Source organism: Lissotriton helveticus, chromosome 8, assembly GCF_964261635.1.
Source record: "Lissotriton helveticus chromosome 8, aLisHel1.1, whole genome shotgun sequence".
NCBI classification, from domain to species: domain Eukaryota; kingdom Metazoa; phylum Chordata; class Amphibia; order Caudata; family Salamandridae; genus Lissotriton; species Lissotriton helveticus.
Genome location: NC_136069.1, coordinates 1,541,111,809 through 1,541,138,248, shown reverse-complemented (window position 1 = coordinate 1,541,138,248; position 26,440 = coordinate 1,541,111,809). Strand labels below are relative to the sequence as shown.

The window sequence follows — 26,440 nt, the reverse complement described above, 5'->3', positions numbered from 1 at the left end:
CACTGCACTTTTCCAAAAAGACAACCATATAAGCCCATGTGAGGGAAATGATCTGATTTTCTCCCTCAAGAAAAAAGAAGATTAAACACAGGTTTGTCAGAAGTGGTATTTGAACCCACGCCTCCAGAAGAGACTGCGACCTGAACGCAGCGCCTTAGACCACTCGGCCATCCTGACTTGCATTTGCAGCACATTCCACAAGCCAGACAGCCATGCAAGTTTGGTACCGAAAAGGCATGCCCTCAATTTATTTATCCCATTATAAGCATTTCCAACAGATCTTTGAACAATCCATACAGAGCAGTACCTATGAAGAACTCTTTAGACCTTTAAAGCGTACAAAGAGAAAGTGCTATTCACCAGCCACTTGAACGGCCCAAAGCTGCTTTGAAATTGAGTCAACAGCCACATCTTGGCTGACTAAAGCAAATTCAACAAGGGAGCTCAATGTCACAACATAGGGTGGAATACGCAAATCTAAGCAGCCCCTGATCACAGCCCTGAGGACATTGCTGTAAGTGTGCTGGAGTACAGCTGTCTACCAGGTGCTTGGCATTCTTCCAAATTTGCATGGCCTGTCTGGCCAGGGAATACAAGAGCATGACTCTTCTAGATGAGCTCTTACATGGGTCCTAAGCTCATTTGGTAAGGATTGCACTTTATCAGCAAGATTTTGTACAACAGAAATATATGAGAAACCCAAGCTCTCTTGACTAGACGAGGACGGAATAACGTCCCAGGTGAAGACGAACAGATGCAACTTCCATCAGATGTTATCCTGATGAAGAAGATTATATCTCCAAAAGTCATGTCAGAAGTGGGATTCAAACCCACGCCTCCAGAGGAGACTGCGGCCTAAACACAGCGCCTTAGACCACTCGGCCATCCTGACAGTGGAGAGTCCTAAGAAATGTATAAAAGTCACTCAGAAATTTCTGCGTCCATGCAAGCTTGAAATAATTTCAACCTTCAAACACAAGGTGCAACTTTTTGCACAGGACAATAAACACAGAAGATCACATATGAAAGCATTTCATTTCACAGGTGTACTGTTTTTATGCTTTTAGAATAACTTATACCTCTCACCAGCTATTTAGGGTTCTGTATCCTACTCACAAAATTACCTTGCCTGCGACCTCTCTCTTTATACACAAACAACTACTGCTCAGGAAGTAGGAAGGCAGAAGGTGGGGCAGTTTATGCAAATTTATGCTGTCAATGTGCCTTGCAGATTCATGCAGAATTTCTAGTTCCTTGCTGGAAACAAGAGAGCAGGCCTTGTTTCAGATCAACTGTCCCTAGCAAGGAACGTCTGAGCACATCCATTCTTTTGCTCTCTAGCCCCTGGCTTGGGACTCACCCTCACTGGCTGAGGAGTGAAGTTCTGCATACCAACGTTGAATAGAAGGTATGTTTGTGATTGGTTTGAGATGGGTGGGAGGTCAAGAGCAGGGAAAAGCAAGTCACCTTCCCTTCTAGTCTCCTCTTCTATGCCTACCTGCCGTTCACTCACTCTGTCTTTGTTTCATTCTCTCCTTCCTCAACACCCCATCTCACTCACTGGCTCTATCATTTGTGCTCTTTCCCCTTGCTCTTCATTTCATAGTGGAAACATCTCTTGAATGGATCATTAGAAAATGAGGTTACATAAAATTAAAAATCTACTTATTGGAAACCAAAAATATCACAAGACTGAAAGTAAGCCATTTCTTCAATAAAAGGGATTTTTTAGGCACCCCCCAAAAAACACATAAAACACCACTAGTGCTAGAAGAATATTATACGAGCTTGAAGACAGAATTGGGCAAATTCATTTGCAGTTGAAACTGAAGTTTGGTACTTATTCAGATATTATATGCACTGCCAATTTTTAGCTGAGATTCTGAAGGAACGCAGAGACAAAATGGACTTAAAGTTTTGTCAGAAGTGGGATTCGAACCCACGCCTCCAGGAGAGACTGCGGCCTTAATGCAGTGCCTTAGACCACTCGGCCATCCTGACCACAAGTTGCTTGTTCCTCTACATAGTGAGAAAGATAGTGTGAACAAAAACAACACACATCTTAGGCCATGAGTGGCTATAGCAAGAAAAAAACTCACTGCACTTTTCCAAAAAGACAACCATATAAGCCCATGTGAGGGAAATGATCTGATTTTCTCCCTCAAGAAAAAAGAAGATTAAACACAGGTTTGTCAGAAGTGGGATTTGAACCCACGCCTCCAGAAGAGACTGCAACCTGAACGCAGCGCCTTAGACCACTCGGCCATCCTGACTTGCATTTTCAGCACCTTCCACAAGCCAGACAGCCATGCAAGTTTGGTACCGAAAAGGCATGCCCTCAATTTATTTATCCCATTATAAGCATTTCCAACAGATCTTTGAACAATCCATACAGAGCAGTACCTATGAAGAACTCTTTAGACCTTTAATGAGTACAAAGAGAAAGTGCTATTCACCAGCCACTTGAACGGCCCAAAGCTGCTTTGAAATTGAGTCAACAGCCACATCTTGGCTGACTAAAGCAAATTCAACAAGGGAGCTCAATGTCACAACATAGGGTGGAATACACAAATCTAAGCAGCCCCTGATCACAGCCCTGAGGACATTGCTGTAAGTGTGCTGGAGTACAGCTGTCTACCAGGTGCTTGGCATTCTTCCAAATTTGCATGGCCTGTCTGGCCAGGGAATACAAGAGCATGACTCTTCTAGATGAGCTCTTACATGGGTCCTAAGCTCATTTGGTAAGGATTGCACTTCATCAGCAAGACTTTGTAAAACAGAAATATATGAGAAACCCAAGCTCTCTTGACTAGACGAGGACGGAATAACGTCCCAGGTGAAGACGAAGAGATGCAACTTCCATCAGATGTTATCCTGATGAAGAAGATTATATCTCCAAAAGTCATTTCTGAAGTGGGATTCGAACCCACGCCTCCAGAGGAGACTGCAGCCTAAACACAGCGCCTTAGACCACTCGGCCATCCTGACAGTGAAGAGTCCTAAGAAATGTATAAAAGTCACTCAGAAATTTCTGCGTCCATGCAAGCTTGAAATAATTTCAACCTTCAAACACAAGGTGCAACTTTTTGCACAGGACAATAAACACAGAAGATCACATATGAAAGCATTTCATTTCACAGGTGTACTGTTTTTATGCTTTTAGAATAACTTATACCTCTCACCAGCTATTTAGGGTTCTGTATCCTACTCACAAAATTATCTTGCCTGCGACCTCTCTCTTTATACACAAACAACTATTGCTCAGGAAGTAGGAAGGCAGAAGGTGGGGCAGTTTATGCAAATTTATGCTGTCAATGTGCCTTGCAGATTCATGCAGAATTTCTAGATCCTTGCTTGAAACAAGAGAGCAGGCCTTGTTTCAGATCAACTGTCCCTAGCAAGGAACGTCTGAGCACATCCATTCTTTTGCTCTCTAGCCCCTGGCTTGGGACTCACCCTCACTGGCTGAGGAGTGAAGTTCTGCATACCAACGTTGCATAGAAGGTATGTTTGTGATTGGTTTGAGATGGGTGGGAGGTCAAGAGCAGGGAAAAGCAAGTCACCTTCACTTCTAGTCTCCTCTTCTATGCCTACCTGCCGTTCACTCACTCTGTCTTTGTTTCATTCTCTCCTTCCTCAACACCCCATCTCACTCAATGGCTCTATCATTTGTGCTCTTTCCCCTTGCTCTTCATTTCATAGTGGAAACATCTCTTGAATGGATCATTAGAAAATGAGGTTACATAAAATTAAAAATCTACTTATTGGAAACCAAAAATATCACAAGACTGAATGTAAGCCATTTCTTCAATAAAAGAGATTTTTTAGGCACCCCCCAAAAAACACATAAAACACCACTAGTGCTAGAAGAATATTATACGAGCTTGAAGACAGAATTGGGCAAATTCATTTGCAGTTGAAACTGAAGTTTGGTACTTATTCAGATATTATATGCACTGCCAATTTTTAGCTGAGATTCTGAAGGAACGCAGTGACAAAATGGACTTAAAGTTTTGTCAGAAGTGGGATTCGAACCCACGCCTCCAGGAGAGACTGCGGCCTTAACGCAGCGCCTTAGACCACTCGGCCATCCTGACCACATGTTGCTTGTCCATCTACATAGTGAGAAAGATAGTGTGAACAAAAAAAACACACATCTTAGGCCATAAGTGGCTATAGCAAGAAAAAAACTCACTGCACTGTTCCAAAATGACAACCATATAAGCCCATGTGAGGGAAATGATCTGATTTTCTCCCTCAAGAAAAAAGAAGATTAAACACAGGTTTGTCAGAAGTGGGATTTTAACCCACGCCTCCAGAAGAGACTGCGACCTGAACGCAGCGCCTTAGACCACTCAGCCATCCTGACTTGCATTTGCAGCACCTTCCACAAGCCAGACAGCCATGCAAGTTTGGTACCGAAAAGGCATGCCCTCAATTTATTTATCCCATTATAAGCATTTCCAACAGATCTTTGAACAATCCATACAGAGCAGTACCTATGAAGAACTCTTTAGACCTTTAAAGCGTACAAAGAGAAAGTGCTATTCACCAGCCACTTGAACGGCCCAAAGCTGCTTTGAAATTGAGTCAACAGCCACATCTTGGCTGACTAAAGCAAATTCAACAAGGGAGCTCAATGTCACAACATAGGGTGGAATACGCAAATCTAAGCAGCCCCTGATCACAGCCCTGAGGACATTGCTGTAAGTGTGCTGGAGTACAGCTGTCTACCAGGTGCTTGGCATTCTTCCAAATTTGCATGGCCTGTCTGGCCAGGGAATACAAGAGCATGACTCTTCTAGATGAGCTCTTACATGGGTCCTAAGCTCATTTGGTAAGGATTGCACTTTATCAGCAAGACTTTGTACAACAGAAATATATGAGAAACCCAAGCTCTCTTGACTAAACGAGGACGGAATAACGTCCCAGGTGAAGACGGACAGATGCAACTTCCATCAGATGTTATCCTGATGAAGAAGATTATATCTCCAAAAGTCATGTCAGAAGTGGGATTCGAACCCACGCCTCCAGAGGAGACTGCGGCCTAAACACAGCACCTTAGACCACTCGGCCATCCTGACAGTGGAGAGTCCTAAGAAATGTATAAAAGTCACTCAGAAATTTCTGCGTCCATGCAAGCTTGAAATAATTTCAACCTTCAAACACAAGGTGCAACTTTTTGCACAGGACAATAAACACAGAAGATCACATATGAAAGCATTTCATTTCACAGGTGTACTGTTTTTATGCTTTTAGAATAACTTATACCTCTCACCAGCTATTTAGGGTTCTGTATCCTACTCACAAAATTACCTTGCCTGCGACCTCTCTCTTTATACACAAACAACTACTGCTCAGGAAGTAGGAAGGCAGAAGGTGGGGCAGTTTATGCAAATTTATGCTGTCAATGTGCCTTGCAGATTCATGCAGAATTTCTAGTTCCTTGCTGGAAACAAGAGAGCAGGCCTTGTTTCAGATCAACTGTCCCTAGCAAGGAACGTCTGAGCACATCCATTCTTTTGCTCTCTAGCCCCTGGCTTGGGACTCACCCTCACTGGCTGAGGAGTGAAGTTCTGCATACCAACGTTGCATAGAAGGTATGTTTGTGATTGGTTTGAGATGGGTGGGAGGTCAAGAGCAGGGAAAAGCAAGTCACCTTCACTTCTAGTCTCCTCTTCTATGCCTACCTGCCGTTCACTCACTCTGTCTTTGTTTCATTCTCTCCTTCCTCAACACCCCATCTCACTCACTGGCTCTATCATTTGTGCTCTTTCCCCTTGCTCTTCATTTCATAGTGGAAACATCTCTTGAATGGATCATTAGAAAATGAGGTTACATAAAAGTAAAAATCTACTTATTGGAAACCAAAAATATCACAAGACTGAATGTAAGCCATTTCTTCAATAAAAGGGATTTTTTAGGCACCCCGCAAAAAACACATAAAACACCACTAGTGCTAGAAGAATATTATACGAGCTTGAAGACAGAATTGGGCAAATTCATTTGCAGTTGAAACTGAAGTTTGGTACTTATTCAGATATTATATGCACTGCCAATTTTTAGCTGAGATTCTGAAGGAACGCAGAGACAAAATGGACTTAAAGTTTTGTCAGAAGTGGGATTCGAACCCACGCCTCCAGGAGAGACTGCGGCCTTAATGCAGTGCCTTAGACCACTCGGCCATCCTGACCACACGTTGCTTGTTCATCTATATAGTGAGAAAGATAGTGTGAACAAAAAAAACACACATCTTAGGCCATGAGTGGCTATAGCAAGAAAAAAACTCACTGCACTTTTCCAAAAAGACAACCATATAAGCCCATGTGAGGGAAATGATCTGATTTTCTCCCTCAAGAAAAAAGAAGATTAAACACAGGATTGTCAGCAGAGAGATTTGAACCCACGCCTCCAGAAGAGACTGCGACCTGAACGCAGCGCCTTAGACCACTCGGCCATCCTGACTTGCATTTTCAGCACCTTCCACAAGCCAGACAGCCATGAAAGTTTGGTACGGAAAAGGCATGCCCTCAATTTATTTATCCCATTATAAGCATTTCCAACAGATCTTTGAACAATCCATACAGAGCAGTACCTATGAAGAACTCTTTAGACCTTTAATGAGTACAAAGAGAAAGTGCTATTCACCAGCCACTTGAACGGCCCAAAGCTGCTTTGAAATTGAGTCAACAGCCACATCTTGGCTGACTAAAGCAAATTCAACAAGGGAGCTCAATGTCACAACATAGGGTGGAATACACAAATCTAAGCAGCCCCTGATCACAGCCCTGAGGACATTGCTGTAAGTGTGCTGGAGTACAGCTGTCTACCAGGTGCTTGGCATTCTTCCATATTTGCATGGCCTGTCTGGCCAGGGAATACAAGAGCATGACTCTTCTAGATGAGCTCTTACATGGGTCCTAAGCTCATTTGGTAAGGATTGCACTTTATCAGCAAGACTTTGTACAACAGAAATATATGAGAAACCCAAGCTCTCTTGACTAGACGAGGACGGAATAACGTCCCAGGTGAAGACGAACAGATGCAACTTCCATCAGATGTTATCCTGATGAAGAAGATTATATCTCCAAAAGTCATGTCAAAAGTGGGATTCGAACCCACGCCTCCAGAGGAGACTGCAGCCTAAACACAACGCCTTAGACCACTCGGCCATCCTGACAGTGAAGAGTCCTAAGAACTGTATAAAAGTCACTCAGAAATGTCTGCGTCCATGCAAGCTTGAAATAATTTCAACCTTCAAACACAAGGTGCAACTTTTTGCACAGGACAATAAACACAGAAGATCACATATGAAAGCATTTCATTTCACAGGTGTACTGTTTTTATGCTTTTAGAATAACTTATACCTCTCACCAGCTATTTAGGGTTCTGTATCCTACTCACAAAATTACCTTGCCTGCGACCTCTCTCTTTATACACAAACAACTACTGCTCAGGAAGAAGGAAGGCAGAAGGTGGGGCAGTTTATGCAAATTTATGCTGTCAATGTGCCTTGCATATTCATTGCGAATTTCTAGATCCTTGCTGGAAACAAGAGAGCAGGCCTTGTTTCAGATCAACTGTCCCTAGCAAGGAACGTCTGAGCACATCCATTCTTTTGCTCTCTAGCCCCTGGCTTGGGACTCACCCTCACTGGCTGAGGAGTGAAGTTCTGCATACCAACGTTACATAGAAGGTATGTTTGTGATTGGTTTGAGATGGGTGGGAGGTCAAGAGCAGGGAAAAGCAAGTCTCCTCTTCTATGCCTACCTGCCGTTCACTCACTCTGTCTTTGTTTCATTCTCTCCTTCCTCAACACCCCATCTCACTCACTCGCTCTATCATTTGTGCTCTTTCCCCTTGCTCTTCATTTCATAGTGGAAACATCTCTTGAATGGATCATTAGAAAATGAGGTTACATAAAATTAAAAATCTACTTATTGGAAACCAAAAATATCACAAGACTGAATGTAAGCCATTTCTTCAATAAAAGGGATTTTTTAGGCACCCCCAAAAAACACATAAAACACCACTAGTGCTAGAAGAATATTATAAGAGCTTGAAGACAGAATTGGGCAAATTCATTTGCAGTTGAAACTGAAGTTTGGTACTTATTCAGATATTATATGCACTGCCAATTTTTAGCTGAGATTCTGAAGGAACGCAGAGACAAAATGGACTTAAAGTTTTGTCAGAAGTGGGATTCGAACCCACGCCTCCAGGAGAGACTGCGGACTTAACGCAGCACCTTAGACCACTCGGCCATCCTGACCACATGTTGCTTGTCCATCTACATAGTGAGAAAGATAGTGTGAACAAAAAAAACACACATCTTAGGCCATAAGTGGCTATAGCAAGAAAAAAAGTCACTGCACTTTTCCAAAAAGACAACCATATAAGCCCATGTGAGGGAAATGATCTGATTTTCTCCCTCAAGAAAAAAGAAGATTAAACACAGGTTTGTCAGAAGTGGGATTTGAACCCACGCCTCCAGAAGAGACTGCGACCTGAACGCAGCGCCTTAGACCACTCGGCCATCCTGACTTGCATTTGCAGCACCTTCCACAAGCCAGACAGCCATGCAAGTTTGGTACCGAAAAGGCATGCCCTCAATTTATTTATCCCATTATGAGCATTTCCAACAGATCTTTGAACAATCCATACAGAGCAGTACCTATGAAGAACTCTTTAGACCTTTAAAGCGTACAAAGAGAAAGTGCTATTCACCAGCCACTTGAACTGCGCAAAGCTGCTTTGAAATTGAGTCAACAGCCACATCTTGGCTGACTAAAGCAAATTCAACAAGGGAGCTCAATGTCACAACATGGGGTGGAATACGCAAATCTAAGCAGCCCCTGATCACAGCCCTGAGGACATTGCTGTAAGTGTGCTAGAGTACAGCTGTCTACCAGGTGCTTGGCATTCTTCCAAATTTGCATGGCCTGTCTGGCCAGGGAATACAAGAGCATGACTCTTCTAGATGAGCTCTTACATGGGTCCTAAGCTCATTTGGTAAGGATTGCACTTTATCAGCAAGACTTTGTACAACAGAAATATATGAGAAACCCAAGCTCTCTTGACTAGACGAGGACGGAATAACGTCCCAGGTGAAGACGAACAGATGCAACTTCCATCAGATGTTATCCTGATGAAGAAGATTATATCTCCAAAAGTCACGCAGAAGTGGGATTCGAACCCACGCCTCCAGAGGAGACTGCAGCCTAAACACAACGCCTTAGACCACTCGGCCATCCTGACAGTGAAGAGTCCTAAGAAATGTATAAAAGTCACTCAGAAATGTCTGCGTCCATGCAAGCTTGAAATAATTTCAACCTTCAAACACAAGGTGCAACTTTTTGCACAGGACAATAAACACAGAAGATCACATATGAAAGCATTTCATTTCACAGGTGTACTGTTTTTATGCTTTTAGAATAACTTATACCTCTCACCAGCTATTTAGGGTTCTGTATCCTACTCACAAAATTACCTTGCCTGCGACCTCTCTCTTTATACACAAACAACTACTGCTCAGGAAGTAGGAAGGCAGAAGGTGGGGCAGTTTATGCAAATTTATGCTGTCAATGTGCCTTGCAGATTCATTGCGAATTTCTAGATCCTTGCTGGAAACAAGAGAGCAGGCCTTGTTTCAGATCAACTGTCCCTAGCAAGGAACGTCTGAGCACATCCATTCTTTTGCTCTCTAGCCCCTGACTTGGGACTCACCCTCACTGGCTGAGGAGTGAAGTTCTGCATACCAACGTTACATAGAAGGTATGTTTGTGATTGGTTTGAGATGGGTGGGAGGTCAAGAGCAGGGAAAAGCAAGTCACCTTCACTTCTAGTCTCCTCTTCTATGCCTACCTGCCGTTCACTCACTCTGTCTTTGTTTCATTTTCTCCTTCCTCAACACCCCATCTCACTCACTGGCTCTATCATTTGTGCTCTTTCCCCTTGCTCTTCATTTCATAGTGGAAACATCTCTTGAATGGATCATTAGAAAATGAGGTTACATAAAATTAAAAATCTACTTATTGGAAACCAAAAATATCACAAGACTGAATGTAAGCCATTTCTTCAATAAAAGGGATTTTTTAGGCACCCCCAAAAAACACATAAAACACCACTAGTCCTAGAAGAATATTATACGAGCTTGAAGACAGAATTGGGCAAATTCATTTGCAGTTGAAACTGAAGTTTGGTACTTATTCAGATATTATATGCACTGCCAATTTTTAGCTGAGATTCTGAAGGAACGCAGAGACAAAATGGACTTAAAGTTTTGTCAGAAGTGGGATTTGAACCCACGCCTCTCCTGCGGCCTTAACGCAGCACCCTAGACCACTCGGCCATCCTGACCACATGTTGCTTGTTCATCTACATAGTGAGAAAGATAGTGTGAACAAAAAAAACACACATCTTAGGCCATGAGTGGCTATAGCAAGAAAAAAACTCACTGCACTTTTCCAAAAAGACAACCATATAAGCCCATGTGAGGGAAATTATCTGATTTTCTCCCTCAAGAAAAAAGAAGATTAAACACAGGTTTGTCAGAAGTGGGATTTGAACCCACGTCTCACAGAAGAGACTGCGACCTGAACGCAGCGCCTTAGACAACTCGGCCATCCTGACTTGCAGTTGCAGCACCTTCCACAAGCCAGACAGCCATGCAAGTTTGGTACCGAAAAGGCATGCCCTCAATTCATGTATCCCATTATAAGCATTTCCAACAGATCTTTGAACAATCCATACAGAGCAGTACCTATGAAGAACTCTTTAGACCTTTAAAGCGTACAAAGAGAAAGTGCTATTCACCAGCCACTTGAACGGCCCAAAGCTGCTTTGAAATTGAGTCAACAGCCACATCTTGGCTGACTAAAGCAAATTCAACAAGGGAGCTCAATGTCACAACATAGGGTGGAATACGCAAATCTAAGCAGCCCCTGATCACAGCCCTGAGGACATTGCTGTAAGTGTGCTGGAGTACAGTTGTCTACCAGGTGCTTGGCATTCTTCCAAATTTGCATGGCCTGTCTGGCCAGGGAATACAAGAGCATGACTCTTCTAGATGAGCTCTTACATGGGTCCTTAGCTCATTTGGTAAGGATTGCACTTCATCAGCAAGACTTTGTAAAACAGAAATATATGAGAAACCCAAGCTCTCTTGACTAGACGAGGACGGAATAACGTCCCAGGTGAAGACGAAGAGATGCAACTTCCATCAGATGTTATCCTGATGAAGAAGATTATATCTCCAAAAGTCATGTCAGAAGTGGGATTTGAACCCACACCTCCAGTGGAGACTGCGGCCTAAACACAGCGCCTTAGACCACTCGGCCATCCTGACAGTGGAGAGTCCTAAGAAATGTATAAAAGTCACTCAGAAATTTCTGCGTCCATGCAAGCTTGAAATAATTTCAACCTTCAAACACAAGGTGCAACTTTTTGCACAGGACAATAAACACAGAAGATCACATATGAAAGCATTTCATTTCACAGGTGTACTGTTTTTATGCTTTTAGAATAACTTATACCTCTCACCAGCTATTTAGGGTTCTGTATCCTACTCACAAAATTACCTTGCCTGCGACCTCTCTCTTTATACACAAACAACTACTGCTCAGGAAGTAGGAAGGCAGAAGGTGGGGCAGTTTATGCAAATTTATGCTGTCAATGTGCCTTGCAGATTCATGCAGAATTTCTAGTTCCTTGCTGGAAACAAGAGAGCAGGCCTTGTTTCAGATCAACTGTCCCTAGCAAGGAACGTCTGAGCACATCCATTCTTTTGCTCTCTAGCCCCTGGCTTGGGACTCACCCTCACTGGCTGAGGAGTGAAGTTCTGCATACCAACGTTGAATAGAAGGTATGTTTGTGATTGGTTTGAGATGGGTGGGAGGTCAAGAGCAGGGAAAAGCAAGTCACCTTCCCTTCTAGTCTCCTCTTCTATGCCTACCTGCCGTTCACTCACTCTGTCTTTGTTTCATTCTCTCCTTCCTCAACACCCCATCTCACTCACTGGCTCTATCATTTGTGCTCTTTCCCCTTGCTCTTCATTTCATAGTGGAAACATCTCTTGAATGGATCATTAGAAAATGAGGTTACATAAAATTAAAAATCTACTTATTGGAAACCAAAAATATCACAAGACTGAATGTAAGCCATTTCTTCAATAAAAGGGATTTTTTAGGCACCCCCCAAAAAACACATAAAACACCACTAGTGCTAGAAGAATATTATACGAGCTTGAAGACATAATTGGGCAAATTCATTTGCAGTTGAAACTGAAGTTTGGTACTTATTCAGATATTATATGCACTGCCAATTTTTAGCTGTGATTCTGAAGGAACGCAGAGACAAAATGGACTTAAAGTTTTGTCAGAAGTGGGATTCAAACCCACGCCTCCAGGAGAGACTGCGGCCTTAATGCAGTGCCTTAGACCACTCGGCCATCCTGACCACAAGTTGCTTGTTCATCTACATAGTGAGAAAGATAGTGTGAACAAAAAAAACACACATCTTAGGCCATGAGTGGCTATAGCAAGAAAAAAACTCACTGCACTTTTCCAAAAAGACAACCATATAAGCCCATGTGAGGGAAATGATCTGATTTTCTCCCTCAAGAAAAAAGAAGATTAAACACAGGTTTGTCAGAAGTGGGATTTGAACCCACGCCTCCAGAAGAGACTGCGACCTGAACGCAGCGCCTTAGACCACTCGGCCATCCTGACTTGCATTTTCAGCACCTTCCACAAGCCAGACAGCCATGCAAGTTTGGTACCGAAAAGGCATGCCCTCAATTTTCATTATCAAATAATAAGCATTTCCAACAGATCTTTGAACAATTCATACAGAGCAGTACCTATGAAGAACTCTTTAGACCTTTAAAGCGTACAAATAGAAAGTGCTATTCACCAGCCACTTGAACGGCCCAAAGCTGCTTTGAAATTGAGTCAACAGCCACATCTTGGCTGACTAAAGCAAATTCAACAAGGGAGCTCAATGTCACAACATAGGGTGGAATACGCAAATCTAAGCAGCCCCTGATCACAGCCCTGAGGACATTGCTGTAAGTGTGCTGGAGTACAGCTGTCTACCAGGTGCTTGGCATTCTTCCAAATTTGCATGGCCTGTCTGGCCAGGGAATACAAGAGCATGACTCTTCTAGATGAGCTCTTACATGGGTCCTAAGGTCATTTGGTAAGGATTGCACTTTATCAGCAAGACTTTGTACAACAGAAATATATGAGAAACCCAAGCTCTCTTGACTAGACGAGGACGGAATAACGTCCCAGGTGAAGACGAACAGATGCAACTTCCATCAGATGTTATCCTGATGAAGAAGATTATATCTCCAAAAGTCATGTCAGAAGTGGGATTCGAACCCACGCCTCCAGAAGAGACTGCGGCCTAAACACAGCACCTTAGACCACTCGGCCATCCTGACAGTGGAGAGTCCTAAGAAATGTATAAAAGTCACTCAGAAATTTCTGCGTCCATGCAAGCTTGAAATAATTTCAACCTTCAAACACAAGGTGCAACTTTTTGCACAGGACAATAAACACAGAAGATCACATATGAAAGCATTTCATTTCACAGGTGTACTGTTTTTATGCTTTTAGAATAACTTATACCTCTCACCAGCTATTTAGGGTTCTGTATCCTACTTACAAAATTATCTTGCCTGCGACCTCTCTCTTTATACACAAACAACTATTGCTCAGGAAGTAGGAAGGCAGAAGGTGGGGCAGTTTATGCAAATTTATGCTGTCAATGTGCCTTGCAGATTCATGCAGAATTTCTAGATCCTTGCTGGAAACAAGAGAGCAGGCCTTGTTTCAGATCAACTGTCCCTAGCAAGGAACGTCTGAGCACATCCATTCTTTTGCGCTCTAGCCCCTGGCTTGGGACTCACCCTCACTGGCTGAGGAGTGAAGTTCTGCATACCAACGTTGCATAGAAGGTATGTTTGTGATTGGTTTGAGATGGGTGGGAGGTCAAGAGCAGGGAAAAGCAAGTCACTTTCACTTCTAGTCTCCTCTTCTATGCCTACCTGCCGTTCACTCACTCTGTCTTTGTTTCATTCTCTCCTTCCTCAACACCCCATCTCACTCACTCGCTCTATCATTTGTGCTCTTTCCCCTTGCTCTTCATTTCATAGTGGAAACATCTCTTGAATGGATCATTAGAAAATGAGGTTACATAAAATTAAAAATCTACTTATTGGAAACCAAAAATATCACAAGACTGAATGTAAGCCATTTCTTCAATAAAAGGGATTTTTTAGGCACCCCCCAAAAAACACATAAAACACCACTAGTGCTAGAAGAATATTATACGAGCTTGAAGACAGTATTGGGCAAATTCATTTGCAGTTGAAACTGAAGTTTGGTACTTATTCAGATATTATATGCACTGCCAATTTTTAGCTGAGATTCTGAAGGAACGCAGTGACAAAATGGACTTAAAGTTTTGTCAGAAGTGGGATTCGAACCCACGCCTCCAGGAGAGACTGCGGCCTTAACACAGCGCCTTAGACCACTCGGCCATCCTGACCACATGTTGCTTGTCCATCTACATAGTGAGAAAGATAGTGTGAACAAAAAAAACACACATCTTAGGCCATAAGTGGCTATAGCAAGAAAAACACTCACTGCACTTTTCCAAAAAGACAACCATATAAGCCCATGTGAGGAAAATGATCTGATTTTCTCCCTCAAGAAAAAAGAAGATTAAACACAGGTTTGTCAGAAGTGGGATTTGAACCCACGCCTCCAGAAGAGACTGCGACCTGAACACAGCGCCTTAGACCACTCGGCCATCCTGACTTGCATTTGCAGCACCTTCCACAAGCCAGACAGCCATGCAAGTTTGGTACCGAAAAGGCATGCCCTCAATTTATTTATCCCATTATAAGCATTTCCAACAGATCTTTGAACAATCCATACAGAGCAGTACCTATGAAGAACTCTTTAGACCTTTAAAGCGTACAAAGAGAAAGTGCTATTCACCAGCCACTTGAACGGCCCAAAGCTGCTTTGAAATTGAGTCAACAGCCACATCTTGGCTGACTAAAGCAAATTCAACAAGGGAGCTCAATGTCACAACATAGGGTGGAATACGCAAATCTAAGCAGCCCCTGATCACAGCCCTGAGGACATTGCTGTAAGTGTGCTGGAGTACAGCTGTCTACCAGGTGCTTGGCATTCTTCCAAATTTGCATGGCCTGTCTGGCCAGGGAATACAAGAGCATGACTCTTCTAGATGAGCTCTTACATGGGTCCTAAGCTCATTTGGTAAGGATTGCACTTTATCAGCAAGACTTTGTACCACAGAAATATATGAGAAACCCAAGCTCTCTTGACTAGACGAGGACGGAATAACGTCCCAGGTGAAGACGAACAGATGCAACTTCCATCAGATGTTATCCTGATGAAGAAGATTATATCTCCAAAAGTCATGTCAGAAGTGGGATTCGAACCCACGCCTCCAGAGGAGACTGCGGCCTAAACACAGCGCCTTAGACCACTCGGCCATCCTGACAGTGGAGAGTCCTAAGAAATGTATAAAAGTCACACAGAAATTTCTGCGTCCATGCAAGTTTGAAATAATTTCAACCTTCAAACACAAGGTGCAACTTTTTGCACAGGACAATAAACACAGAAGATCACATATGAAAGCATTTCATTTCACAGGTGTACTGTTTTTATGCTTTTAGAATAACTTATACCTCTCACCAGCTATTTAGGGTTCTGTATCCTACTCACAAAATTACCTTGCCTGCGACCTCTCTCTTTATACACAAACAACTACTGCTCAGGAAGTAGGAAGGCAGAAGGTGGGGCAGTTTATGCAAATTTATGCTGTCAATGTGCCTTGCAGATTCATGCAGAATTTCTAGTTCCTTGCTGGAAACAAGAGAGCAGGCCTTGTTTCAGATCAACTGTCCCTAGCAAGGAACGTCTGAGCACATCCATTCTTTTGCTCTCTAGCCCCTGGCTTGGGACTCACCCTCACTGGCTGAGGAGTGAAGTTCTGCATACCAACGTTGAATAGAAGGTATGTTTGTGATTGGTTTGAGATGGGTGGGAGGTCAAGAGCAGGGAAAAGCAAGTCACCTTCCCTTCTAGTCTCCTCTTCTATGCCTACCTGCCGTTCACTCACTCTGTCTTTGTTTCATTCTCTCCTTCCTCAACACCCCATCTCACTCACTGGCTCTATCATTTGTGCTCTTTCCCCTTGCTCTTCATTTCATAGTGGAAACATCTCTTGAATGGATCATTAGAAAATGAGGTTACATAAAATTAAAAATCTACTTATTGGAAACCAAAAATATCACAAGACTGAATGTAAGCCATTTCTTCAATAAAAGGGATTTTTTAGGCACCCCCCAAAAAACACATAAAACACCACTAGTGCTAGAAGAATATTATACGAGCTTGAAGACAGAATTGGGCAAATTCATTTGCAGTTGAAACTGAAGTTTGGTACTTATTCAGATATTATATGCACTGCCAATTTTTAGCTGAGATTCTGAAGGAACGCAGAGACAAAATGGACTTAAAGTTTTGTCAGAAGTGGGATTCGAACCCACGCCTCCAGGAGAGACTGCGGCCTTAATGCAGTGCCCTAGACCACTCGGCCATCCTGACCACAAGTTGCTTGTTCATCTACATAGTGAGAAAGATAGTGTGAACAAAAAAAACACACATCTTAGGCCATGAGTGGCTATAGCAAGAAAAAAACTCACTGCACTTTTCCAAAAAGACAACCATATAAGCCCATGTGAGGGAAATGATCTGATTTTGTCCCTCAAGAAAAAAGAAGATTAAACACAGGTTTGTCAGAAGTGGGATTTGAACCCATGCCCCCAGAAGAGATTGCGACCTGAACGCAGCGCCTTAGACCACTCGGCCATCCTGACTTGCATTTTCAGCACCTTCCACAAGCCAGACAGCCATGCAAGTTTGGTACCGAAAAGGCATGCCCTCAATTTATTTATCCCATTATAAGCATTTCCAACAGATCTTTGAACAATCCATACAGAGCAGTACCTATGAAGAACTCTTTAGACCTTTAATGAGTACAAAGAGAAAGTGCTATTCACCAGCCACTTGAACGGCCCAAAGCTGCTTTGAAATTGAGTCAACAGCCACATCTTGGCTGACTAAAGCAAATTCAACAAGGGAGCTCAATGTCACAACATAGGGTGGAATACACAAATCTAAGCAGCCCCTGATCACAGCCCTGAGGACATTGCTGTAAGTGTGCTGGAGTACAGCTGTCTACCAGGTGCTTGGCATTCTTCCAAATTTGCATGGCCTGTCTGGCCAGGGAATACAAGAGCATGACTCTTCTAGATGAGCTCTTACATGGGTCCTTAGCTCATTTGGTAAGGATTGCACTTCATCAGCAAGACTTTGTAAAACAGAAATATATGAGAAACCCAAGCTCTCTTGACTAGACGAGGACGGAATAACGTCCCAGGTGAAGACGAAGAGATGCAACCTCCATCAGATGTTATCCTGATGAAGAAGATTATATCTCCAAAAGTCATTTCAGAAGTGGGATTCGAACCCACGCCTCCAGAGGAGACTGCAGCCTAAACACAGCGCCTTAGACCACTCGGCCATCCTGACAGTGAAGAGTCCTAAGAAATGTATAAAAGTCACTCAGAAATTTCTGCGTCCATGCAAGCTTGAAATAATTTCAACCTTCAAACACAAAGTGCAACTTTTTGCACAGGACAATAAACACAGAAGATCACATATGAAAGCATTTAATTTCACAGGTGTACTGTTTTTATGCTTTTAGAATAACTTATACCTCTCACCAGCTATTTAGGGTTCTGTATCCTACTCACAAAATTATCTTGCCTGCGACCTCTCTCTTTATACACAAACAACTATTGCTCAGGAAGTAGGAAGGCAGAAGGTGGGGCAGTTTATGCAAATTTATGCTGTCAATGTGCCTTGCAGATTCATGCAGAATTTCTAGATCCTTGCTGGAAACAAGAGAGCAGGCCTTGTTTCAGATCAACTGTCCCTAGCAAGGAACGTCTGAGCACATCCATTCTTTTGCTCTCTAGCCCCTGGCTTGGGACTCACCCTCACTGGCTGAGGAGTGAAGTTCTGCATACCAACGTTGCATAGAAGGTATGTTTGTGATTGGTTTGAGATGGGTGGGAGGTCAAGAGCAGGGAAAAGCAAGTCACCTTCACTTCTAGTCTCCTCTTCTATGCCTACCTGCCGTTCACTCACTCTGTCTTTGTTTCCTTCTCTCCTTCCTCAACACCCCATCTCACTCACTGGCTCTATCATTTGTGCTCTTTCCCCTTGCTCTTCATTTCATAGTGGAAACATCTCTTGAATGGATCATTAGAAAATGAGGTTACATAAAATTAAAAATCTACTTATTGGAAACCAAAAATATCACAAGACTGAATGTAAGCCATTTCTTCAATAAAAGGGATTTTTTAGGCACCCCCCAAAAAACACATAAAACACCACTAGTGCTAGAAGAATATTATACGAGCTTGAAGACAGAATTGGGCAAATTCATTTGCAGTTGAAACTGAAGTTTGGTACTTATTCAGATATTATATGCACTGCCAATTTTTAGCTGAGATTCTGAAGGAACGCAGTGACAAAATGGACTTAAAGTTTTGTCAGAAGTGGGATTCGAACCCACGCCTCCAGGAGAGACTGCCGCCTTAACGCAGCGCCTTAGACCACTCGGCCGTCCTGACCACATGTTGCTTGTCCATCTACATAGTGAGAAAGATAGTGTGAACAAAAAAAACACACATCTTAGGCCATAAGTGGCTATAGCAAGAAAAAAACTCACTGCACTTTTCCAAAAAGACAACCATATAAGCCCATGTGAGGGAAATGATCTGATTTTCTCAATCAAGAAAAAAGAAGATTAAACACAGGTTTGTCAGAAGTGGTATTTGAACCCACGCCTCCAGAAGAGACTGCGACCTGAACGCAGCGCCTTAGACCACTCGGCCATCCTGACTTGCATTTGCAGCACCTTCCACAAGCCAGACAGCCATGCAAGTTTGGTACCGAAAAGGCATGCCCTCAATTTATTTATCCCATTATAAGCATTTCCAACAGATCTTTGAACAATCCATACAGAGCAGTACCTATGAAGAACTCTTTAGACCTTTAAAGCGTACAAAGAGAAAGTGCTATTCACCAGCCACTTGAACGGCCCAAAGCTGCTTTGAAATTGAGTCAACAGCCACATCTTGGCTGACTAAAGCAAATTCAACAAGGGAGCTCAATGTCACAACATAGGGTGGAATACGCAAATCTAAGCAGCCCCTGATCACAGCCCTGAGGACATTGCTGTAAGTGTGCTGGAGTACAGCTGTCTACCAGGTGCTTGGCATTCTTCCAAATTTGCATGGCCTGTCTGGCCAGGGAATACAAGAGCATGACTCTTCTAGATAAGCTCTTACATGGGTCCTAAGCTCATTTGGTAAGGATTGCACTTTATCAGCAAGACTTTGTACAACAGAAATATATGAGAAACCCAAGCTCTCTTGACTAGACGAGGACGGAATAACGTCCCAGGTGAAGACGAACAGATGCAACTTCCATCAGATGTTATCCTGATGAAGAAGATTATATCTCCAAAAGTCATGTCAGAAGTGGGATTCGAACCCACACCTCCAGAGGAGACTGCGGCCTAAACACAGCGCCTTAGACCACTCGGCCATCCTGACAGTGGAGAGTCCTAAGAAATGTATAAAAGTCACTCAGAAATTTCTGCGTCCATGCAAGCTTGAAATAATTTCAACCTTCAAACACAAGGTGCAACTTTTTGCACAGGACAATAAACACAGAAGATCACATATGAAAGCATTTCATTTCACAGGTGTACTGTTTTTATGCTTTTAGAATAACTTATACCTCTCACCAGCTATTTAGGGTTCTGTATCCTACTCATAAAATTACCTTGCCTGCGACCTCTCTCTTTATACACAAACAACTACTGCTCAGGAAGTAGGAAGGCAGAAGGTGGGGCAGTTTATGCAAATTTATGCTGTCAATGTGCCTTGCAGATTCATGCAGAATTTCTAGTTCCTTGCTGGAAACAAGAGAGCAGGCCTTGTTTCAGATCAACTGTCCCTAGCAAGGAACGTCTGAGCACATCCATACTTTTGCTCTCTAGCCCCTGGCTTGGGACTCACCCTCACTGGCTGAGGAGTGAAGTTCTGCATACCAACGTTGAATAGAAGGTATGTTTGTGATTGGTTTGAGATGGGTGGGAGGTCAAGAGCAGGGAAAAGCAAGTCACCTTCCCTTCTAGTCTCCTCTTCTATGCCTACCTGCCGTTCACTCACTCTGTCTTTGTTTCATTCTCTCCTTCCTCAACACCCCATCTCACTCACTGGCTCTATCATTTGTGCTCTTTCCCCTTGCTCTTCATTTCATAGTGGAAACATCTCTTGAATGGATCATTAGAAAATGAGGTTACATAAAATGAAAAATCTACTTATTGGAAACCAAAAATATCACAAGACTGAATGTAAGCCATTTCTTCAATAAAAGGGATTTTTTAGGCACCCCCCAAAAAACACATAAAACACCACTAGTGCTAGAAGAATATTATACGAGCTTGAAGACATAATTGGGCAAATTCATTTGCAGTTGAAACTGAAGTTTGGTACTTATTCAGATATTATATGCACTGCCAATTTTTAGCTGAGATTCTGAAGGAACGCAGAGACAAAATGGACTTAAAGTTTTGTCAGAAGTGGGATTCAAACCCACGCCTCCAGGAGAGACTGCAGCCTTAATGCAGTGCCTTAGACCACTCGGCCATCCTGACCACAAGTTGCTTGTTCATCTACATAGTGAGAAAGATAGTGTGAACAAAAAAAACACACATCTTAGGCCATGAGTGGCTATAGCAAGAAAAAAACTCACTGCACTTTTCCAAAAAGACAACCATATAAGCCCATGTGAGGGAAATGATCTGATTTTCTCCCTCAAGAAAAAAGAAGATTAAACACAGGTTTGTCAGAAGAGGGATTTGAACCCACGCCTCCAGAAGAGACTGCGACCTGAACGCAGCGCCTCAGACCACTCGGCCATCCTGACTTGCATTTTCAGCACCTTCCACAAGCCAGAGAGCCATGCAAGTTTGGTACCGAAAAGGCATGCCCTCAATTTATTTATCCCGTTATAAGCATTTCCAACAGATCTTTGAACAATCCATACAGAGCAGTACCTATGAAGAACTCTTTAGACTTTTAAAGCGTACAAAGAGAAAGTGCTATTCACCAGCCACTTGAACGGCCCAAAGCTGCTTTGAAATTGAGTCAACAGCCACATCTTGGCTGACTAAAGCAAATTCAACAAGGGAGCTCAATGTCACAACATAGGGTGGAATACGCAAATCTAAGCAGCCCCTGATCACAGCCCTGAGGACATTGCTGTAAGTGTGCTGGAGTACAGCTGTCTACCAGGTGCTTGGCATTCTTCCAAATTTGCATGGCCTGTCTGGCCAGGGAATACAAGAGCATGACTCTTCTAGATGAGCTCTTACATGGGTCCTAAGCTCATTTGGTAAGGATTGCACTTTATCAGCAAGACTTTGTACAACAGAAATATATGAGAAACCCAAGCTCTCTTGACTAGACGAGGACGGAATAACGTCCCAGGTGAAGACGAACAGATGCAACTTCCATCAGATGTTATCCTGATGAAGAAGATTATATCTCCAAAAGTCATGTCAGAAGTGGGATTCGAACCCACGCCTCCAGAGGAGACTGCGGCCTAAACACAGCACCTTAGACCACTCGGCCATCCTGACAGTGGAGAGTCCTAAGAAATGTATAAAAGTCACTCAGAAATTTCTGCGTCCATGCAAGCTTGAAATAATTTCAACCTTCAAACACAAGGTGCAACTTTTTGCACAGGACAATAAACACAGAAGATCACATATGAAAGCATTTCATTTCACAGGTGTACTGTTTTTATGCTTTTAGAATAACTTATACCTCTCACCAGCTATTTAGGGTTCTGTATCCTACTCACAAAATTACCTTGCCTGCGACCTCTCTCTTTATACACAAACAACTACTGCTCAGGAAGTAGGAAGGCAGAAGGTGGGGCAGTTTATGCAAATTTATGCTGTCAATGTGCCTTGCAGATTCATGCAGAATTTCTAGTTCCTTGCTGGAAACAAGAGAGCAGGCCTTGTTTCAGATCAACTGTCCCTAGCAAGGAACGTCTGAGCACATCCATTCTTTTGCTCTCTAGCCCCTGGCTTGGGACTCACCCTCACTGGCTGAGGAGTGAAGTTCTGCATACCAACGTTGAATAGAAGGTATGTTTGTGATTGGTTTGAGATGGGTGGGAGGTCAAGAGCAGGGAAAAGCAAGTCACCTTCCCTTCTAGTCTCCTCTTCTATGCCTACCTGCCGTTCACTCACTCTGTCTTTGTTTCATTCTCTCCTTCCTCAACACCCCATCTCACTCACTGGCTCTATCATTTGTGCTCTTTCCCCTTGCTCTTCATTTCATAGTGGAAACATCTCTTGAATGGATCATTAGAAAATGAGGTTACATAAAATTAAAAATCTACTTATTGGAAACCAAAAATATCACAAGACTGAATGTAAGCCATTTCTTCAATAAAAGGGATTTTTTAGGCACCCCCCAAAAAACACATAAAACACCACTAGTGCTAGAAGAATATTATACGAGGTTGAAGACAGAATTGGGCAAATTCATTTGCAGTTGAAACTGAAGTTTGGTACTTATTCAGATATTATATGCACTGCCAATTTTTAGCTGAGATTCTGAAGGAACGCAGAGACAAAATGGACTTAAAGTTTTGTCAGAAGTGGGATTCAAACCCACGCCTCCAGGAGAGACTGCGGCCTTAATGCAGTGCCTTAGACCACTCGGCCATCCTGACCACAAGTTGCTTGTTCATCTACATAGTGAGAAAGATAGTGTGAACAAAAAAAACACACATCTTAGGCCATGAGTGGCTATAGCAAGAAAAAAACTCACTGCACTTTTCCAAAAAGACAACCATATAAGCCCATGTGAGGGAAATGATCTGATTTTCTCCCTCAAGAAAAAAGAAGATTAAACACAGGTTTGTCAAAAGTGGGATTTGAACCCACGCCTCCAGAAGAGACTGCGACCTGAACGCAGCGCCTCAGACCACTCGGCCACCCTGACTTGCATTTTCAGCACCTTCCACAAGCCAGACAGCCATGCAAGTTTGGTACCGAAAAGGCATGCCCTCAATTTATTTATCCCATTATAAGCATTTCCAACAGATCTTTGAACAATCCATACAGAGCAGTACCTATGAAGAACTCTTTAGACTTTTAAAGCGTACAAAGAGAAAGTGCTATTCACCAGCCACTTGAACGGCCCAAAGCTGCTTTGAAATTGAGTCAACAGCCACATCTTGGCTGACTAAAGCAAATTCAACAAGGGAGCTCAATGTCACAACATAGGGTGGAATACGCAAATCTAAGCAGCCCCTGATCACAGCCCTGAGGACATTGCTGTAAGTGTGCTGGAGTACAGCTGTCTACCAGGTGCTTGGCATTCTTCCAAATTTGCATGGCCTGTCTGGCCAGGGAATACAAGAGCATGACTCTTCTAGATGAGCTCTTACATGGGTCCTAAGCTCATTTGGTAAGGATTGCACTTTATCAGCAAGACTTTGTACAACAGAAATATATGAGAAACCCAAGCTCTCTTGACTAGACGAGGACGGAATAACGTCCCAGGTGAAGACGAACAGATGCAACTTCCATCAGATGTTATCCTGATGAAGAAGATTATATCTCCAAAAGTCATGTCAGAAGTGGGATTCGAACCCACGCCTCCAGAGGAGACTGCGGCCTAAACACAGCACCTTAGACCACTCGGCCATCCTGACAGTGGAGAGTCCTAAGAAATGTATAAAAGTCACTCAGAAATTTCTGCGTCCATGCAAGCTTGAAATAATTTCAACCTTCAAACACAAGGTGCAACTTTTTGCACAGGACAATAAACACAGAAGATCACATATGAAAGCATTTCATTTCACAGGTGTACTGTTTTTATGCTTTTAGAATAACTTATACCTCTCACCAGCTATTTAGGGTTCTGTATCCTACTCACAAAATTACCTTGCCTGCGACCTCTCTCTTTATACACAAACAACTACTGCTCAGGAAGTAGGAAGGCAGAAGGTGGGGCAGTTTATGCAAATTTATGCTGTCAATGTGCCTTGCAGATTCATGCAGAATTTCTAGTTCCTTGCTGGAAACAAGAGAGCAGGCCTTGTTTCAGATCAACTGTCCCTAGCAAGGAACGTCTGAGCACATCCATTCTTTTGCTCTCTAGCCCCTGGCTTGGGACTCACCCTCACTGGCTGAGGAGTGAAGTTCTGCATACCAACGTTGAATAGAAGGTATGTTTGTGATTGGTTTGAGATGGGTGGGAGGTCAAGAGCAGGGAAAAGCAAGTCACCTTCCCTTCTAGTCTCCTCTTCTATGCCTACCTGCCGTTCACTCACTCTGTCTTTGTTTCATTCTCTCCTTCCTCAACACCCCATCTCACTCACTGGCTCTATCATTTGTGCTCTTTCCCCTTGCTCTTCATTTCATAGTGGAAACATCTCTTGAATGGATCATTAGAAAATGAGGTTACATAAAATTAAAAATCTACTTATTGGAAACCAAAACTATCACAAGACTGAATGTAAGCCATTTCTTCAATAAAAGGGATTTTTTAGGCACCCCCCAAAAAACACATAAAACACCACTAGTGCTAGAAGAATATTATACGAGCTTGAAGACAGAATTGGGCAAATTCATTTGCAGTTGAAACTGAAGTTTGGTACTTATTCAGATATTATATGCACTGCCAATTTTTAGCTGAGATTCTGAAGGAACGCAGTGACAAAATTGACTTAAAATTTTGTCAGAAGTGGGATTCAAACCCACGCCTCCAGGAGAGACTGCGGCTTTAATGCAGTGCCTTAGACCACTCGGCCATCCTGACCACAAGTTGCTTGTTCATCTACATAGTGAGAAAGATAGTGTGAACAAAAAAAAGACACATCTTAGGCCATGAGTGGCTATAGCAAGAAAAAAACTCACTGCACTTTTCCAAAAAGACAACCATATAAGCCCATGTGAGGGAAATGATCTGATTTTCTCCCTCAAGAAAAAAGAAGATTAAACACAGGTTTGTCAGAAGTGGGATTTGAACCCACGCCTCCAGAAGAGACTGCGACCTGAACGCAGCGCCTTAGACCACTCGGCCATCCTGACTTGCATTTGCAGCACCTTCCACAAGCCAGACAGCCATGCAAGTTTGGTACCGAAAAGGCATGCCCTCAATTTATTTATCCCATTATAAGCATTTCCAACAGATCTTTGAACAATCCATACAGAGCAGTACCTATGAAGAACTCTTTAGACCTTTAAAGCGTACAAAGAGAAAGTGCTATTCACCAGCCACTTGAACGGCCCAAAGCTGCTTTGAAATTGCGTCAACAGCCACATCTTGGCTGACTAAAGCAAATTCAACAAGGGAGCTCAATGTCACAACATAGGGTGGAATACGCAAATCTAAGCAGCCCCTGATCACAGCCCTGAGGACATTGCTGTAAGTGTGCTGGAGTACAGCTGTCTACCAGGTGCTTGGCATTCTTCCAAATTTGCATGGCCTGTCTGGCCAGGGAATACAAGAGCATGACTCTTCTAGATGAGCTCTTACATGGGTCCTAAGCTCATTTGGTAAGGATTGCACTTTATCAGCAAGACTTTGTACAACAGAAATATATGAGAAACCCAAGCTCTCTTGACTAGACGAGGACGGAATAACGTCCCAGGTGAAGACGAACAGATGCAACTTCCATCAGATGTTATCCTGATGAAGAAGATTATATCTCCAAAAGTCATGTGAGAAGTGGGATTCGAACCCACGCCTCCAGAGGAGACTGCGGCCTAAACACAGCGCCTTAGACCACTCGGCCATCCTGACAGTGGAGAGTCCTAAGAAATGTATAAAAGTCACTCAGAAATTTCTGCGTCCATGCAAGCTTGAAATAATTTCAACCTTCAAACACAAGGTGCAACTTTTTGCACAGGACAATAAACACAGAAGATCACATATGAAAACATTTAATTTCACAGGTGTACTGTTTTTATGCTTTTAGAATAACTTATACCTCTCACCAGCTATTTAGGGTTCTGTATCCTACTCACAAAATTATCTTGCCTGCGACCTCTCTCTTTATACACAAACAACTATTGCTCAGGAAGTAGGAAGGCAGAAGGTGGGGCAGTTTATGCAAATTTATGCTGTCAATGTGCCTTGCAGATTCATGCAGAATTTCTAGATCCTTGCTGGAAACAAGAGAGCAGGCCTTGTTTCAGATCAACTGTCCCTAGCAAGGAACGT

At 42.9% G+C, this 26,440-nt stretch overlaps 28 non-coding genes across 28 annotated transcripts; all 28 read right to left on the bottom strand.

Annotated features, from left to right (window-relative positions):
* Nucleotides 1-94: 94 nt before the first annotated feature.
* TRNAL-CAG (transfer RNA leucine (anticodon CAG)) lies at nucleotides 95-177 on the bottom strand. The gene has a single exon. It is a non-coding gene; the product is annotated as a tRNA-Leu (tRNA).
* Nucleotides 178-809: 632 nt separating this feature from the next.
* TRNAL-UAG (transfer RNA leucine (anticodon UAG)) lies at nucleotides 810-892 on the bottom strand. Its single transcript has one exon. It is a non-coding gene; the product is annotated as a tRNA-Leu (tRNA).
* Nucleotides 893-1,918: 1,026 nt separating this feature from the next.
* Nucleotides 1,919-2,001, bottom strand: TRNAL-AAG (transfer RNA leucine (anticodon AAG)). Its single transcript has one exon. It is a non-coding gene; the product is annotated as a tRNA-Leu (tRNA).
* A 189-nt stretch (nucleotides 2,002-2,190) lies between these two features.
* On the bottom strand, nucleotides 2,191-2,273 carry TRNAL-CAG (transfer RNA leucine (anticodon CAG)). The gene has a single exon. It is a non-coding gene; the product is annotated as a tRNA-Leu (tRNA).
* A 627-nt stretch (nucleotides 2,274-2,900) lies between these two features.
* TRNAL-UAG (transfer RNA leucine (anticodon UAG)) lies at nucleotides 2,901-2,988 on the bottom strand. Its single transcript has one exon. It is a non-coding gene; the product is annotated as a tRNA-Leu (tRNA).
* Nucleotides 2,989-4,014: 1,026 nt separating this feature from the next.
* TRNAL-AAG (transfer RNA leucine (anticodon AAG)) lies at nucleotides 4,015-4,097 on the bottom strand. Its single transcript has one exon. It is a non-coding gene; the product is annotated as a tRNA-Leu (tRNA).
* A 189-nt stretch (nucleotides 4,098-4,286) lies between these two features.
* On the bottom strand, nucleotides 4,287-4,369 carry TRNAL-CAG (transfer RNA leucine (anticodon CAG)). The gene has a single exon. It is a non-coding gene; the product is annotated as a tRNA-Leu (tRNA).
* Nucleotides 4,370-5,001: 632 nt separating this feature from the next.
* TRNAL-UAG (transfer RNA leucine (anticodon UAG)) lies at nucleotides 5,002-5,084 on the bottom strand. Its single transcript has one exon. It is a non-coding gene; the product is annotated as a tRNA-Leu (tRNA).
* Nucleotides 5,085-6,110: 1,026 nt separating this feature from the next.
* Nucleotides 6,111-6,193, bottom strand: TRNAL-AAG (transfer RNA leucine (anticodon AAG)). The gene has a single exon. It is a non-coding gene; the product is annotated as a tRNA-Leu (tRNA).
* A 904-nt stretch (nucleotides 6,194-7,097) lies between these two features.
* TRNAL-UAG (transfer RNA leucine (anticodon UAG)) lies at nucleotides 7,098-7,180 on the bottom strand. Its single transcript has one exon. It is a non-coding gene; the product is annotated as a tRNA-Leu (tRNA).
* A 1,009-nt stretch (nucleotides 7,181-8,189) lies between these two features.
* TRNAL-AAG (transfer RNA leucine (anticodon AAG)) lies at nucleotides 8,190-8,272 on the bottom strand. The gene has a single exon. It is a non-coding gene; the product is annotated as a tRNA-Leu (tRNA).
* A 189-nt stretch (nucleotides 8,273-8,461) lies between these two features.
* Nucleotides 8,462-8,544, bottom strand: TRNAL-CAG (transfer RNA leucine (anticodon CAG)). Its single transcript has one exon. It is a non-coding gene; the product is annotated as a tRNA-Leu (tRNA).
* Nucleotides 8,545-9,171: 627 nt separating this feature from the next.
* On the bottom strand, nucleotides 9,172-9,258 carry TRNAL-UAG (transfer RNA leucine (anticodon UAG)). The gene has a single exon. It is a non-coding gene; the product is annotated as a tRNA-Leu (tRNA).
* Nucleotides 9,259-11,264: 2,006 nt separating this feature from the next.
* TRNAL-UAG (transfer RNA leucine (anticodon UAG)) lies at nucleotides 11,265-11,347 on the bottom strand. Its single transcript has one exon. It is a non-coding gene; the product is annotated as a tRNA-Leu (tRNA).
* A 1,298-nt stretch (nucleotides 11,348-12,645) lies between these two features.
* On the bottom strand, nucleotides 12,646-12,728 carry TRNAL-CAG (transfer RNA leucine (anticodon CAG)). The gene has a single exon. It is a non-coding gene; the product is annotated as a tRNA-Leu (tRNA).
* Nucleotides 12,729-13,361: 633 nt separating this feature from the next.
* TRNAL-UAG (transfer RNA leucine (anticodon UAG)) lies at nucleotides 13,362-13,444 on the bottom strand. The gene has a single exon. It is a non-coding gene; the product is annotated as a tRNA-Leu (tRNA).
* Nucleotides 13,445-14,470: 1,026 nt separating this feature from the next.
* On the bottom strand, nucleotides 14,471-14,553 carry TRNAL-AAG (transfer RNA leucine (anticodon AAG)). Its single transcript has one exon. It is a non-coding gene; the product is annotated as a tRNA-Leu (tRNA).
* A 189-nt stretch (nucleotides 14,554-14,742) lies between these two features.
* On the bottom strand, nucleotides 14,743-14,825 carry TRNAL-CAG (transfer RNA leucine (anticodon CAG)). Its single transcript has one exon. It is a non-coding gene; the product is annotated as a tRNA-Leu (tRNA).
* A 632-nt stretch (nucleotides 14,826-15,457) lies between these two features.
* Nucleotides 15,458-15,540, bottom strand: TRNAL-UAG (transfer RNA leucine (anticodon UAG)). Its single transcript has one exon. It is a non-coding gene; the product is annotated as a tRNA-Leu (tRNA).
* Nucleotides 15,541-17,553: 2,013 nt separating this feature from the next.
* On the bottom strand, nucleotides 17,554-17,636 carry TRNAL-UAG (transfer RNA leucine (anticodon UAG)). Its single transcript has one exon. It is a non-coding gene; the product is annotated as a tRNA-Leu (tRNA).
* Nucleotides 17,637-18,934: 1,298 nt separating this feature from the next.
* Nucleotides 18,935-19,017, bottom strand: TRNAL-CAG (transfer RNA leucine (anticodon CAG)). Its single transcript has one exon. It is a non-coding gene; the product is annotated as a tRNA-Leu (tRNA).
* Nucleotides 19,018-19,649: 632 nt separating this feature from the next.
* On the bottom strand, nucleotides 19,650-19,732 carry TRNAL-UAG (transfer RNA leucine (anticodon UAG)). Its single transcript has one exon. It is a non-coding gene; the product is annotated as a tRNA-Leu (tRNA).
* A 1,026-nt stretch (nucleotides 19,733-20,758) lies between these two features.
* TRNAL-AAG (transfer RNA leucine (anticodon AAG)) lies at nucleotides 20,759-20,841 on the bottom strand. The gene has a single exon. It is a non-coding gene; the product is annotated as a tRNA-Leu (tRNA).
* Nucleotides 20,842-21,745: 904 nt separating this feature from the next.
* TRNAL-UAG (transfer RNA leucine (anticodon UAG)) lies at nucleotides 21,746-21,828 on the bottom strand. Its single transcript has one exon. It is a non-coding gene; the product is annotated as a tRNA-Leu (tRNA).
* Nucleotides 21,829-23,841: 2,013 nt separating this feature from the next.
* On the bottom strand, nucleotides 23,842-23,924 carry TRNAL-UAG (transfer RNA leucine (anticodon UAG)). The gene has a single exon. It is a non-coding gene; the product is annotated as a tRNA-Leu (tRNA).
* A 1,026-nt stretch (nucleotides 23,925-24,950) lies between these two features.
* On the bottom strand, nucleotides 24,951-25,033 carry TRNAF-AAA (transfer RNA phenylalanine (anticodon AAA)). The gene has a single exon. It is a non-coding gene; the product is annotated as a tRNA-Phe (tRNA).
* Nucleotides 25,034-25,222: 189 nt separating this feature from the next.
* On the bottom strand, nucleotides 25,223-25,305 carry TRNAL-CAG (transfer RNA leucine (anticodon CAG)). Its single transcript has one exon. It is a non-coding gene; the product is annotated as a tRNA-Leu (tRNA).
* A 632-nt stretch (nucleotides 25,306-25,937) lies between these two features.
* On the bottom strand, nucleotides 25,938-26,020 carry TRNAL-UAG (transfer RNA leucine (anticodon UAG)). The gene has a single exon. It is a non-coding gene; the product is annotated as a tRNA-Leu (tRNA).
* Nucleotides 26,021-26,440: the final 420 nt, after the last annotated feature.